Source organism: Ictalurus punctatus, chromosome 2, assembly GCF_001660625.3.
Source record: "Ictalurus punctatus breed USDA103 chromosome 2, Coco_2.0, whole genome shotgun sequence".
Taxonomy (NCBI): domain Eukaryota; kingdom Metazoa; phylum Chordata; class Actinopteri; order Siluriformes; family Ictaluridae; genus Ictalurus; species Ictalurus punctatus.
This window is the reverse complement of record NC_030417.2, coordinates 20,769,700-20,782,602: the sequence shown is the minus strand read 5'-3', so window position 1 is coordinate 20,782,602 and position 12,903 is coordinate 20,769,700.

The window sequence follows — 12,903 nt, the reverse complement described above, 5'->3', positions numbered from 1 at the left end:
CCTGTGTGTGTGTGTGTGTGTGTGTGTGTGTGTGTGTGTGTGTGTGTGTGTGTGTGTGTGAGAGAGAGAGAGAGAGAGAGAGAGAGAGAGAGAGAGAGAGAGAGAGAGAAAGAGAGAGAGAGTGCATAGTGCCCTGAGATGCAAGGGTTTCAACAAAAGCAGCACTTTTATATGCATCCATCATATTCAGTCCACCTAGTGGCATGTCACATGTTCTATCTATCTATCTATCTATCTATCTATCTATCTATCTATCTATCTATCTATCTATGATTTTAGTCAGTATTTTTAAAATTAAAAATCAGATTAATACTCAGTGTGTCTTAAACCCCAGTGGAGCATGGCTCATTCCAATCTGGCAACCTGACATAGAGGCAGCAGCTAAACTGAGGAGAGGAGGAGAAGAGTGGATAGGGGAGAGGAGGAGGAGTGAGGAGAGAGGAGAAGAGGAGAGGAGAGGAGAGGAGGAGTGAGGAGGGGGGAGGGAAGGAGGAGCGAAGAAAAGGAGGTAGGAGAGGGGAGAAGAGGAGAAGGAAAGGAGGAGAGGAGGAGTGAAGAGGAGGACGAGAAGAGAGGAGAAGAGGAGCAGTAAAGGAAGGGAGGAGGAGTGAAGAGGAGGAGGAGGAGTCGGAGAGGGGAGGAGAGGGGAGGAGAGGACAAGTAAAGGAGAGGAGGAGGAGTGAAGAGAGGAGGTGGAGGAGGAGCCTCATATGTTTGAGCTGAGTGAAAAACAGAACCATTAAAGTTCATTGAGCCTCTAACATGCTTAAAAAGTCTCCTGGATCATTCTGTCCTAAAGTTATTACTGATTATTATTATTATTATTATTATTATTATTATTATTATTATTATTATTATTGATAATAATAATAATAATCATCATCATCATCATCATCATGCTACAGATACTGCGATCTGCTCCATCAGAGCTCTTCACTAATCATAATAATAACGCTCAGTGATTGGTTAGAGAGCTCATTTACATATTCGTACATCAAAGAGACCGAAATTATCGCGACATCGCGTGAGAGCCGGTATATCGTTCACCTCGTGCTCTCAGGTCCGCGCGCTGCTTCAACCGTGCGGTGGCTGCGCGCGTGCATTCACCTGCCGGATCTCCGCGCACGCGCCAGCACCGCATGGACGGACGGATGGACAGCTGGATGGGTGGATGGATGGATGGATAGATGGAGCGATAGAAGGGTGCAACAGAACGGAGCGCGTTAAGAAGTTGGATGTGTTTCTCCACGCGCACCCGGGAGATGATGCAGTGCTCAGCCCCGTTTTTATCGCGTCTCTTTCTCTCCGTTCGCGCGAGCTGCTGGTGATCCTTTACATGCCGGATTTCTCCAAGAACCCACAGAAGCCCAGGCGATGCAGATGAACCGCTGTGTGATGTAGGGATTGCTTTCTTTTTGCTTTGTAGCGAGTTGGAATGGATTTTTTGGAGAATTTCAAAGTGGTGTGTTTGGAGAGAGAAAAAAGAGAGACGTGTGAGTGTTTAACCTTTAACGCAAGAAAAGTGCTCGAGATGAGAAAGGACAATTAATTCATAAGCTGTGTGAGGAGTATACAGTTTGATTACGTAGCAATACATGCAGCAGACTATTAAAAGCCATTTCCTTTCCAGACAGTTTGATCGGGGGAAAGAAATCTGAAGAACAAAGAGTGCAGAGAGCCTGGAAGAGTCTCCGCACTGAAGAGGATCTATTTAGAGTTCTTTTTTTTTTTCATCAGCGTTTTGCACACTTTGGTGGTTGGATTGGGCAAAAAGAATAACATCTCAGCATCCTAGTGACTTCGGGTTTGCAGAACATTGTGCGTTTGGAGTAGTTTTGGAGTTATGTAAGACGTACTTTATAACCCGTTGGGAAAACGCACTTCAGTGGGTGGACGTTGAATTTTGAGAAGGATCTTTATTTAGGAGAAAAAGAAAAAAAAAAAAAAAAAGCAGCATCGTCCCGTTTTAGCGCTCTGCAGCAGCGGAAATTGGATGTCAGGCAAGGTAAGCGCGAGTTTCATCATGTTTCCGCTTTACACGAATGATTTCTGATGCCAGACTCACATGCAGTCTTGTTCTGAAAATAAAAAAAATAAATAAACAAAAAACGCACAAAGCAATCCAAAGCAGCTTGCAATTTATTTCTTTGTTTATTTATTTATTTATTTATTTTGTAAGAAGATATGCAAAACCTTTCCACACAAACGCACGCACTGAGATCAGAGATCATTATTTGTAGATTTTAGAGTTAAGGTGTGGCTGAACATCGATTAGTCATTACATCTACTGACTGATGGAAGACTGGTAATATCAGACCTAAAGATCAATCTCTATTATTGTTATTGATGGTGAAGTTAATGAGTGGAAGCTCGCGCTTAATGATCCAATTATTCCGGATTGTCCAAGGAGCTGCACACTGCAGGTCTGCAGAACCAAACCCAGCCAACAGAACCATGGCTTTACACTGATCACACAATAAGTGTGGTGTGATTTAGTTTGTGTGTGTACATGTTTGTGTGTGGTTGTAGAGTTTATTGTGTAACTGTGTGTGTGTGTGTGTGTGTGTGTGTGTGTGTGTGTGTGTGTGTGTGTGTTTGGGATCAATGTGTATAAGTTTGGAGCAGCTCCTAATTACCACCTGTCTCAGCATTTTCCTCCACATGAAGTGGAAATATCCTCAGGCCTGAGTCAGGATGCCCAGTCTCACAGCTTTAAATCATTTCAGCACCACAGACAGCAGGAGAGAGGAGGTGGAACTAAGCAGAGCTGAGCAGAACTGAGATCCGAGACAGATCTCAGAAGCACATGCGGCAGAACCAATGTTCGGCGAGTGTGGAAATGAGAAATGAGCAGAAACCTGAAGAATAGAGCAGCACTGAGCTGATCCTGAGGCAGGTTCGGCTCTGATATGCTTCACTATAGAATCTGACTTGTTTTCAGCAATTTATATCGTAAATGTGATCGGGCACATCAACACAGAACAAAAATAAGGGTTCTCCCAGAGAGACAAAGAACGTGTTTACTGCACCTAAGCTGTGATTGGTTAATCACTGCTATGAGATGAACGTTAGTAAATACACAAGTCTTAATGTTATCTCTACACTATTAGACCAAATGGTTCTAGCTTTCTAAAATGCTTTTATTTATTTGATACTACATAGACATTTCTAACCCTTACTGGTTCTAGATTTAACCTTTTAAAAAGCATGTGTGATGAGATAATCTGGAGCATATGCTGTATACATGTATACCTCCCATATTTCAGCACTTTATGAACCTGAGCTAAGGGTTCTTTGGTGAATAAATGGGTTCTACTGGATGCCGTTGTTCATCATTACTTTATATTAGCGTTCTGCATGGAACTTTAAAGAGTTCCCCCAAAGGGACAAACTAAAAAACATGTTTACAGTGAAGGGGGTTAGTAAAGATCTACACTATTAGACAAACTGGTTCAAGTGTTCTCCAAAAAACAAACAAACAAAACAAAACATTAAGGGTTCTAGATTTACATCATCACTTTACAGCCTTATTTTCCCATCACTTTATAAACCTCTGTTAAGTGCTTGTTTATTTATTAAAATGGTTTTATTTTGAACCCTTGCTGATTAGGACACATTTTATTCTAGGGCGCTACATAGAACTTTTAAGCATTCTCCCAAAGGCACAAACCAAAGAACCTGTGTACAGTCACTAAACAATGATTGGTTGATGGCTATTAAGAGAAGAGGATTAGCAAAGATGCAGAAGTTAGATTTATATCTACACTAGTAGACCAAATGGTTCTTAGATTATGTAAAGGAAATTTTAAGAGTTCCCTCAAAAAAAACCTTAAGGGTTCTAGATTTATGGCTGGTTAGTTATGAAGATCATGATTTCACTGTATAGTGAACTTTTACCTTTTTCTAACTCTCTACTCTTAGAAAAAGAGGTTCATCAAGAGTTCTTTGGGGGATTCTTGCATGTGATTTACTTCCATTTATTTCCACACTGTTATACCAAATGGTTCTTTATTTCCACTTGGAACATTTTCTAAGAAGGAAACCCTCTGTCTTAGGGTTCTACACAGACAATTAAGAAGGGACAACCTTCTGCAAAGACGCAAGGCTTACTTTTATAGCTACCCTATTAGACCAAATGGTTCTTGCTTTCTAAAAAGCTTTTGTGAAAGTGAAACCTTTGGTCATAGCATCCTACAGGATGCCTATAAGGGTTCTAGATTTAAGCTTTTTTTAAAGAGTGCATCATCAGGAACACTTGCTGTGTAACTTACTATATCTCTGTTTCTATGTGGTAGAACGACACCAGACAAAAACCATGCTGAAGACTTTATCAACAGAATGATGTCATCTTTAAGTGACATTGTCGTAAAAAGTGACCGGATGTGAGCGTGAACAGTGACGTTTGTGCATTAGAGAGGCCGTCATGTACAGGAGCGTTAAACAGAGGCATGTTTCTCAAATACATTATGAGTGCAAAATGGCTGTTAATTATTGAAAACATCTTGTTTTTTTTGACACCATTCTCAAATGATTGTGAGAGCAGTGGTATATAATGGTGTTGATGATGGATGATGAATTCCTCTCATCGATAAAGAATCAGCTCTGTGTTTAACACTAATGACGTTTTGTTTGCTTTAATTAACTTTAAGATTTAAGCCCAGTGGCATGCGCTCTTATTGACACGGATCCTGATCATTTAAAAGCTCTTAAAGACAATCTCTGGCGAGATCAGCACGTGGATGGGGAATTAGAGACAGACTATTCATTATGGAGTAATGAGTGATGATTAAAGCTCTGTGGATCTACAGCACCGTCAGCTTCTTACTGATATCGGTAGAATGACAGGTTCTTCAGCTGAGGGATTTCATGACTTATTTTTCCTTATTTTCATGTTAAAAAAATGTTCAAAACGATTCTTCATAGAACCTTGAAGAGTTCCCCCAGAGGGACAAGTCACTAAGCTACAATTGGTTGTTTATTGTTATAAAGGTGCAAAAGTTTTACTTACATTTACATCTAGACTATGATACACAAAGGTGTTGGCTTAACAAAATGATTCTACTTTGTATCTTTTGTGAAAAGGAAAACTTTAGTATTTCCTCCAAAGCCATTAAGGGTTCTAGATTTAGCCTTTTTTATTATTATAAAAAAAAACAACAACAAAAAACAAAACAATTTATGACCAGATAATCAGAAACATCACTGGACAACTGAGTCATTTACACCTATGATTTGTTTTCGGAATCTACAGTATCATGAAGGGTTCTTTGAATAGTTAAGCGTTCTTTGCTTCCTAAAGAGGTTCTATATAGAACCTTTAAGGTTTACCCCAGAGGGAAAAACCGAAGAACCTGTGTAAATATGTGAAGCTGTGATTGGTTAATTATTGTTAAGGGAAGAAAGATAGCAGAGATGCTTTACTTATATTTACTTATAGTATACTTATATTTATAGCTAGATGATTAGACAAAATGGTTCTAACTCTCCTCCAAAAAGCATTAGGAGTTCTAGATTTAATCTTTTATAAACATTGTATGATCAAATAATCAGGAACATCATCAGTCACCCAAATTGTTTACACCTAGGATTTGTTTTCTAGCTCTACACTAGATCATAAAGGGTTCTTTGGTCTGTTCAGAATTTTTTCTAAAGGGGTCCAAGATAGAACCTTTTAGAGTTCCCTCAGAAGGACAACAGTTTGTTGATTGCTGATAAGAGAAGTGAGTTAACAAAGGTGAAAGAGGTTTACTTACATTTATATCTAGATAATTAGACAAAATGGCTCCAGCTTTTGAAATTAGTTCTACTGTGAAGGTTGTGTGAAAGGAAACCTTTGGTTGAAATGTTAAGAGTTTACCAAAAATCCTTATGGGTTCTAGATTAAACTTTAGATAATTATGAACATCATCCATCACCAGAGTCATTTACCCCTACCATTTTTTCCCAACACACCATTTGGTTTCAGGTTCTAAGGTTCCTAAAGAGGTTCTACCCAGATGATTTTGTAATGAGGGGTTACTCCAGAAAAAAATCTTTAAAGGAGCTAACATTAAAAACTTTTTTTAGCCTAAGAATGTATCATTTGGTTATTTACATTATACAAACACATATGGGTGGGGGTAGAAGCCATTTGTACCTTTTCTTATGCCTTGTGTGTTTGATTTTGTGCTCTGATAGCAGTGTGATGGTGCAAGGCAGTACATGGACGGATCCCCTGTGTGTGTGTGTGTGTGAGTGAGTGATTCATTGAGTGAGTGAGTGAGTGAGTGAGAGAGGAGATTCTGAGGGTCTGCGGTCATTAGTGCCCTTGCTGAATTATGTATGAATGAGCATTGAGTCCTGTGAGTGAGTCATGAGGTCATGAGCAGAGACGAGTGGAGAAAGTGAAACTGTGTAAACGTTCTTTACACCATACACACTACCCTTAGAACACACACACACACACACACACTGCAGGGTCTCTGAGTTTAACCTGCTATGTTTCACGTCGTAGCAGTGTTCTCAAGCAAAATGACTCATAAACCTTGGTAAGTCATTACTCAGTGTGTGTGTGTGTGCATATGTCTCTTTTATTTCACATTATTATTATTATTATTATTATTATTAACACAGAATACAGAACAAAGTCTTGGTACGGTGAAAACACTCAATACTTTGCCATGAATATAGACACATAAGGGGTATAAATCACAAACGTAATAAAGGATGTAACACAAAACAGCTGTGATGAATGAGAACACGTGAGACATACAATAAAGTAACAGGGTGGAGACAGGACATAAACCATGACAAATACACCTGTAGGATGTAAACAAAGTCAATGTCAATGTCACTGAACCCAGAAGTGCACGCTGCCGTGCCTTGGGCTTCAGAGCGTGCTGCGTGCTCCAGTGCTCTGCACGAGGGGAAATCCTGACAGAGTCTCTCCCAAGGGCACTACTCCCAGAGTGCCAGAAAACAGTTCCTCCCCTGGTGGTCCTGACCCTCTGGGCAAAATGCTCACACAACCCCTCAGGTCCCAAGACAGGCATTGTCCAAAAAGTAGCTGCTTCTTCAAGGAGCCGGGGAGCAGACATGCAGCTGGGTCAGGTTCACTAGGGTCAGTAGGCAAGACCCTGGTTTGGGAAGCTGTGTCGACTTGGTTGGCCTTTCTTGAATGTGGATTGATGCCCTCAGTGGAACAGGAAGGCAGAGCGATGTCCTCAGGCAACCAGGAAAGCCGAGCGTTGTTCTTTGTCGACTCTGTTGGCTGAACTTGGTTGGCCATGTCAGCAGATTCAGGCATGAGCATAACTTTCTTGACCATGTCAGGACATTTAGGCGTGAGCAGAACTTGGTTGTTCGTGCCGTCGACCTCAGACAAGAACCTGGCTTGGGAGGTTGTCTCATCGCCCTCGGACAGGAACAGGGTTAGGAAGGCTGTCTCATCGACCTCAGACAGGAACATGGCTTGGGAAGCCGTCTCATCGACCTCAGACAGGAACATGGCTTGGGAGGCCATCTCGTTGACCTAGTTTTGTAGCCCGGCAGATGAGACCTCCTCGTGGGTCTCAGGCTGGAGCTCTGGAGAGGAGGTCACCATGTTGACCTCCGAATGGAGCTCAGCAGGTGAGTCCAGGTCGTGGGTCTCATACTGGAGTTCTGAAGCTGAGACCACATTGACCTCCAGCTGAAGCTTGGCAGGTGTGACCACCTTGTGGGTCTCTGGCTGAAGCTCTGGAGATGAGACCACATGGGTCTCATGCTGGAGTTCTGGGGAGGAGGTCGCCATTTTAACCTCTGACTGGGGCTCTGGGAGGTTGCCACGTTGACCTCCTCCTGGAACTCAGCAGGTGAGGCCTTGTGGGTCTCTAGCTGGCGCTCTGAAGATGAGGTCGCTACGATGAGCCCAGGCTGGAGCTCTGGAGAGGAGTTGGCTTCTTGGGTCTCGAGCTGGAGCTTTGCTCTTGCTCTCTTGTGGAGCTGTTTGTGGGTACGCCAACTACTTTTGAAACATGCCTGGGAGCAGAAATACTATTTGTGTATCCCGAGTTTACTGCATGTTGGACACTGTAGGTTGGCTTCTTTATTGCAGCCTTTGGTCTTGCACGCCTTTGTTACCTCCTTCGCCACCCTGTCGACCTGGGGCTGGGACTGAGCTGTGGAGGCCTTCCTATCAGCCAGCTCCCTCTCATAATATGAGGTGAATGGCCTCGTGGGTTTGGCCGCCAGGCTGGCTCTCCCCAAAAAGTCGAACTGAAGGTCGACTCACCGGGACAATGTGAACCCCAACCACTGCTTCTCTTTGGGCTTGGGGTTTAACAGGCTTTTGAAATAAAATTGGCACTGAAGAAAAAATCAATTCAGGGAACTTTCAAAGCCCTGAAATGGAGTCGGGGTGTCTATAAAAAGCCACTTGGGAAATTGCATGGAATAAAACGCTGACAAAAAGATTCTGAAATACGTTCATCTCACTCTCAAACAAATCCAAAGCATGAAACACAGGCAGGTCAAAACAGTTAGAGGGTCAGGTGAACGGCAAGTGGGCATAAAGAAGGCAAGGCAAAGTGCAAAAACGAGAAACTAGGAACAAGATCAAAAACCAGAAACGAGAACACAGAACAAAGGCTTCGCACGGAGAAAACTCTCAATACTTCGCCACGAACATAGACACACTTGGGGTATAAATCACAAACGTAATAAAGGGTGTAACACAAAACAGCTGTGATGAAAGAGAGCACGTGAGGGAGACATCCAATAACATAATAGGATGGAGACGGGGCATAAACCATGACAAATATACGTGTAGGGTGTAAATAAAGTCAATGTCATTGTCACTGAACCCAGAAGTGCATGCTGCGTGCTCCTGCGCTCTATGCGAGGGGAAGTCCTCACAGTAAGGTTCTACATAGAATATTTAAAGGTTCCCCAAACAGATAAAACAAAAGATCTTTGTTGTGCTTTTCATTCTAGGGTTCTCCAGAGAAACAAGCTGAAAACCACACTGTGTATGTGTGCATGTGTGTGTCTGTGTGTGTGTGTGTGTGTGTGTGTACTTTTAGTCCATGCCATGTGTAGGTCTGACGTGTTTCGTGTGTGTATGAGTTCTCCATCCTGTGGGAGCTGAGCAAAGCGGAACCCGTTGAGAACCACTAATGAGGCACATTAGCTAGTGAGGAATTTCAAAGCTGTCAGGTTTCACCTCACATCAGAGTGTAAATTCCCCTGAGTGAGGTTCCACATAATGACAGAAAAGACACACACACACACACACACACACACACACACACACACACACACACACACAGTTCACCTTCAGAGTTGAGTAGTAGGGTTATACATGGAACCTTTTTATCAAGTTAGATGGAACCTTAAGAACCTTTAGTGTAAGAGTGAGCATTGATTTTATTTGAATAAGTTTCAGTTTTAGACAGGAGTGAACGGGAACCCACTTAAGGGTCTTAGCTTCCTGAAGAGGTTTTACTTGGAACCATCTCTGGTAGGAAAACACTCAGTTGTAAGGCTCTATTTAGAACATTTAAGCAGTGAGACAATAAATCCCAGAGGAAAATATAGCATTTTTCCTAAAGGACCTTCTTACTGATGGATCTTTAGCCATTTTTGTTGGTTCTAGATGGAACTATGGATAAAACAGTTTTTAAGCTAGCTAAAAATGCTTCTTTATAGGGATCTGTACTTCCTAATGGGGCTCTACTTGGAACCCTGTCTGTAAAGGAAAATTCCTCATATAGTTCCTTTAAGGGTTTCCCAGAGAGACACACCAGGGTGCTAGATGAAACCTGTTCAGTGTGCCCCCCTGCCCTTTTTCATATATCCTTAGAAAAAAAGTTCAGATTTAGAACCCTTAAGTCAACTGATTTGTCCCTTGGGCAACCAGATCAACTGAGCCGACCCAAAGAGCCCTTGAAAGGCTTTCAGGTACAATTACAACACCATAATTTAGGACGGAACCCTACAAGGGTTCTCTTTCAAAAAAGGTTCCAAGTAAAACTTCTTTAAAATGTTAGAACCAAATCGCAAAAACGCTTTAGGAATTTTTTTTTTTTTCTTGTATAGCTTTGCTGTTAAAGGTAGACTAACAACCCTCCAGTCACTAGAGCAGAAACTTGATCCATCCTGTACCAGTTCTAGCACAGAACCTTCTACTAGTGAGCCACCTCTTAGTGGTTTTAGAGTAGAACCTTGTCTACTGAGCCAATCTATACCAGTTCTATAGCAGAACCTTGATTTCTAAGCCACACCTTACTGGGTCTAGAGTAGAACCTTGACTACTGAGTCACTCTGTACCAGTTCTGTTGCAGAACCTTGACCACTGAGCCACCCAAACAGGTTCTACACAGAACGTTGACTACTGAATCATCCCAAACAGGTTCTATAGCAGACCCTTTACCACTGAGCCACCCAAACAGGTTCTAGAGCAGCCCTGAGTGTTGTGAATAATTTTATCCACTTCTTGCCATGAATAGTCGGCTCTCTGTCTGCATTCTGTTATGAGTTTAAAGGCCAGACTTGACTATTAAAGTGTGTGTGTGCGTGCGTGCGTGCGTGCGTATGTGTTTGATTATCACAAATAAGATTATAAACTCCCTGTTCTCAGACAAAAACAGAAAAAACATTTACTCTGAACTCATGCTAAAGAGATTTAATACTGAAATTACACACATCGGTATTCAGAGATGAACTATTGAATACAAGTAACTACTGACTTAAACCCTATTCAGAAGTTCCGTGAGAGTCACGCACACGGGGGTGGAGTTTGTCTAAAAGAGAGGTGTGTCTCCCACTGTCTAACAGCATGATGTAACCACAGTATACACATTGGCATTTATGTTACACACACACACACACACACACACACACACACACACACACACACACACACACACACACACACACACACACACAGGAATGTCATTTGAGGACAAAATTAAATGCCTAAATATAACAGTAATACTTAAATATAATACTGTCAATTAATTAATAATATCATCCTTTAAATTGGAGGACATGTTAATTATATGGCCAAAACTTTGTGGACACCTGACCATCACACGCATATGTGGCGCTTCCCCAAACTTTTGCCAATGAATATTTTATGGATGAAGTTAAAGTTTCTGTGTAAGCTCAGCTGATGAGCACAGATTATCATTCACACCATGAGCACGTTGTCTTTACAGCAGAGTGCATCGAATAAACACAAACACTGGTGTTTTTCTATTAATTGAAAAATAAAAATAGTGAATTAAAAGTTTGAAAAAAAAAAAAAACACCCCACCTACATACACAACAACCATTTTCTGATCTTGATTTAGTGTCTAATAAAGAAACAAACAAAATACAAAGACACTATAACTCTAAGGCAAAATACTGTGGCAAAGACTAAACGCAAACCAAAGACAAAAACACGGCAGCAAGTAAGTAAGAAACATAAGACAAGGAAAGCAGTGCAAACAGTGGCTATATATACACAAGAGTGCTTGTTAACCGAAAAGTAAATCAGGTGCAGGGGGTCATGTGACATTGAAACAGTGCCTGCTGGGAACTGTAGTCAGAGTTCCTTCTCTGATTCATGACAGACCCCTCCAAGTGCACTACTCCAGGAGCACCAACATACACTTTCTCCCTCTGGAGGTCCTGGCCCTCTGGGTAAACTGTCCTCAGCAGGGCAGGAAAGCAGAGCGACGTCCTCAGCAGGGCAGGAAAGCAGAACTTCATTGTCCGTGTCAGCGGACTCGGGCATGAGCTTAACCTGGTTGTCTGTGTCTGCAGACTCGGGCCAGACTCTAGGTCCATGGGGGGAGCAAAGTTCTCCTCGAGGCCAGAGGGAAGCTCAAAGATTTCCGTGAGGCCAGAGAGGGGAGCGAGGTTCTCCGCGAGGTCGGAGGGCGGATCGATGCTCTCCGTGAAGTACGAGGGGGGAACGATGCCCTCCGTGGAGCAGGAAGGGGGAGCGACATACGGTGTGAAGCAGACAACGTCCTCAGCGAAGCAGGATGGCAGAGCAACGACCTCATCCGAGCAGGAAGGCAGAGCGTCATCCTCAGCCGAGCAGGAAAGCAGAGCGACGTCCTCAGTCGAGCAGGAAAGCAGAGCGACGTCCTCAGTCGAGCAGGAAAGCAGAGCGACGTCCTCAGTCGAGCAGGAAAGCAGAGCGACGTCCTCAGTCGAGCAGGAAAGCAGAGCGACGTCCTCAGTCGAGCAGGAAAGCAGAGCGACGTCCTCAGCGGAGCAGGAAAGCAGAGCGACGTCCTCAGCGGAGCAGGAAAGCAGAGCGACGTCCTCAGTCGAGCAGGAAAGCAGAGCGACGTCCTCAGTCGAGCAGGAAAGCAGAGCGACGTCCTCAGTCGAGCAGGAAAGCAGAGCGACGTCCTCAGCGGAGCAGGAAAGCAGAGCGACGTCCTCAGTCGAGCAGGAAAGCGGAGCGACGTCCTCAGCGGAGCACGTAAGTGGAGCGACGTCCTCAGCGGAGCAGAAAAGTGGAGTGACATCCTAAGCGTAGCTAAACAGCCACACGATGTCCTCAGCGGAGCAGAAAAGCAGAGCGGCGTTCTTAGCGGGGCAGGAAAACGGAGCGGAGCACTCGGGCATGTCAGGATGTGGAACAACGTATTCAGCAAATAAGGGTGATGGAGCGGCATCCTCAGCTGACCAGGAATGCTGTACGAGATCCACAATGGGGGAGGGAGAGTGGGAGATGGTTCCAGCCTGGTTGGAAGGCTCCCCCCTCGGCTTCTCCCTCTCGTACAAGGACTCTTAGACCCTGAAAAATTCTGCTGCATCCATAATTAGGTTTTACGTTCTGTCAGGACACGAAGTTGAGACGGATGCAGATGCAGAATTTTAAAGATTTAATAAAGAAACAAACAAAATACAAAGATACTATAACTCAAATGATACTATAAG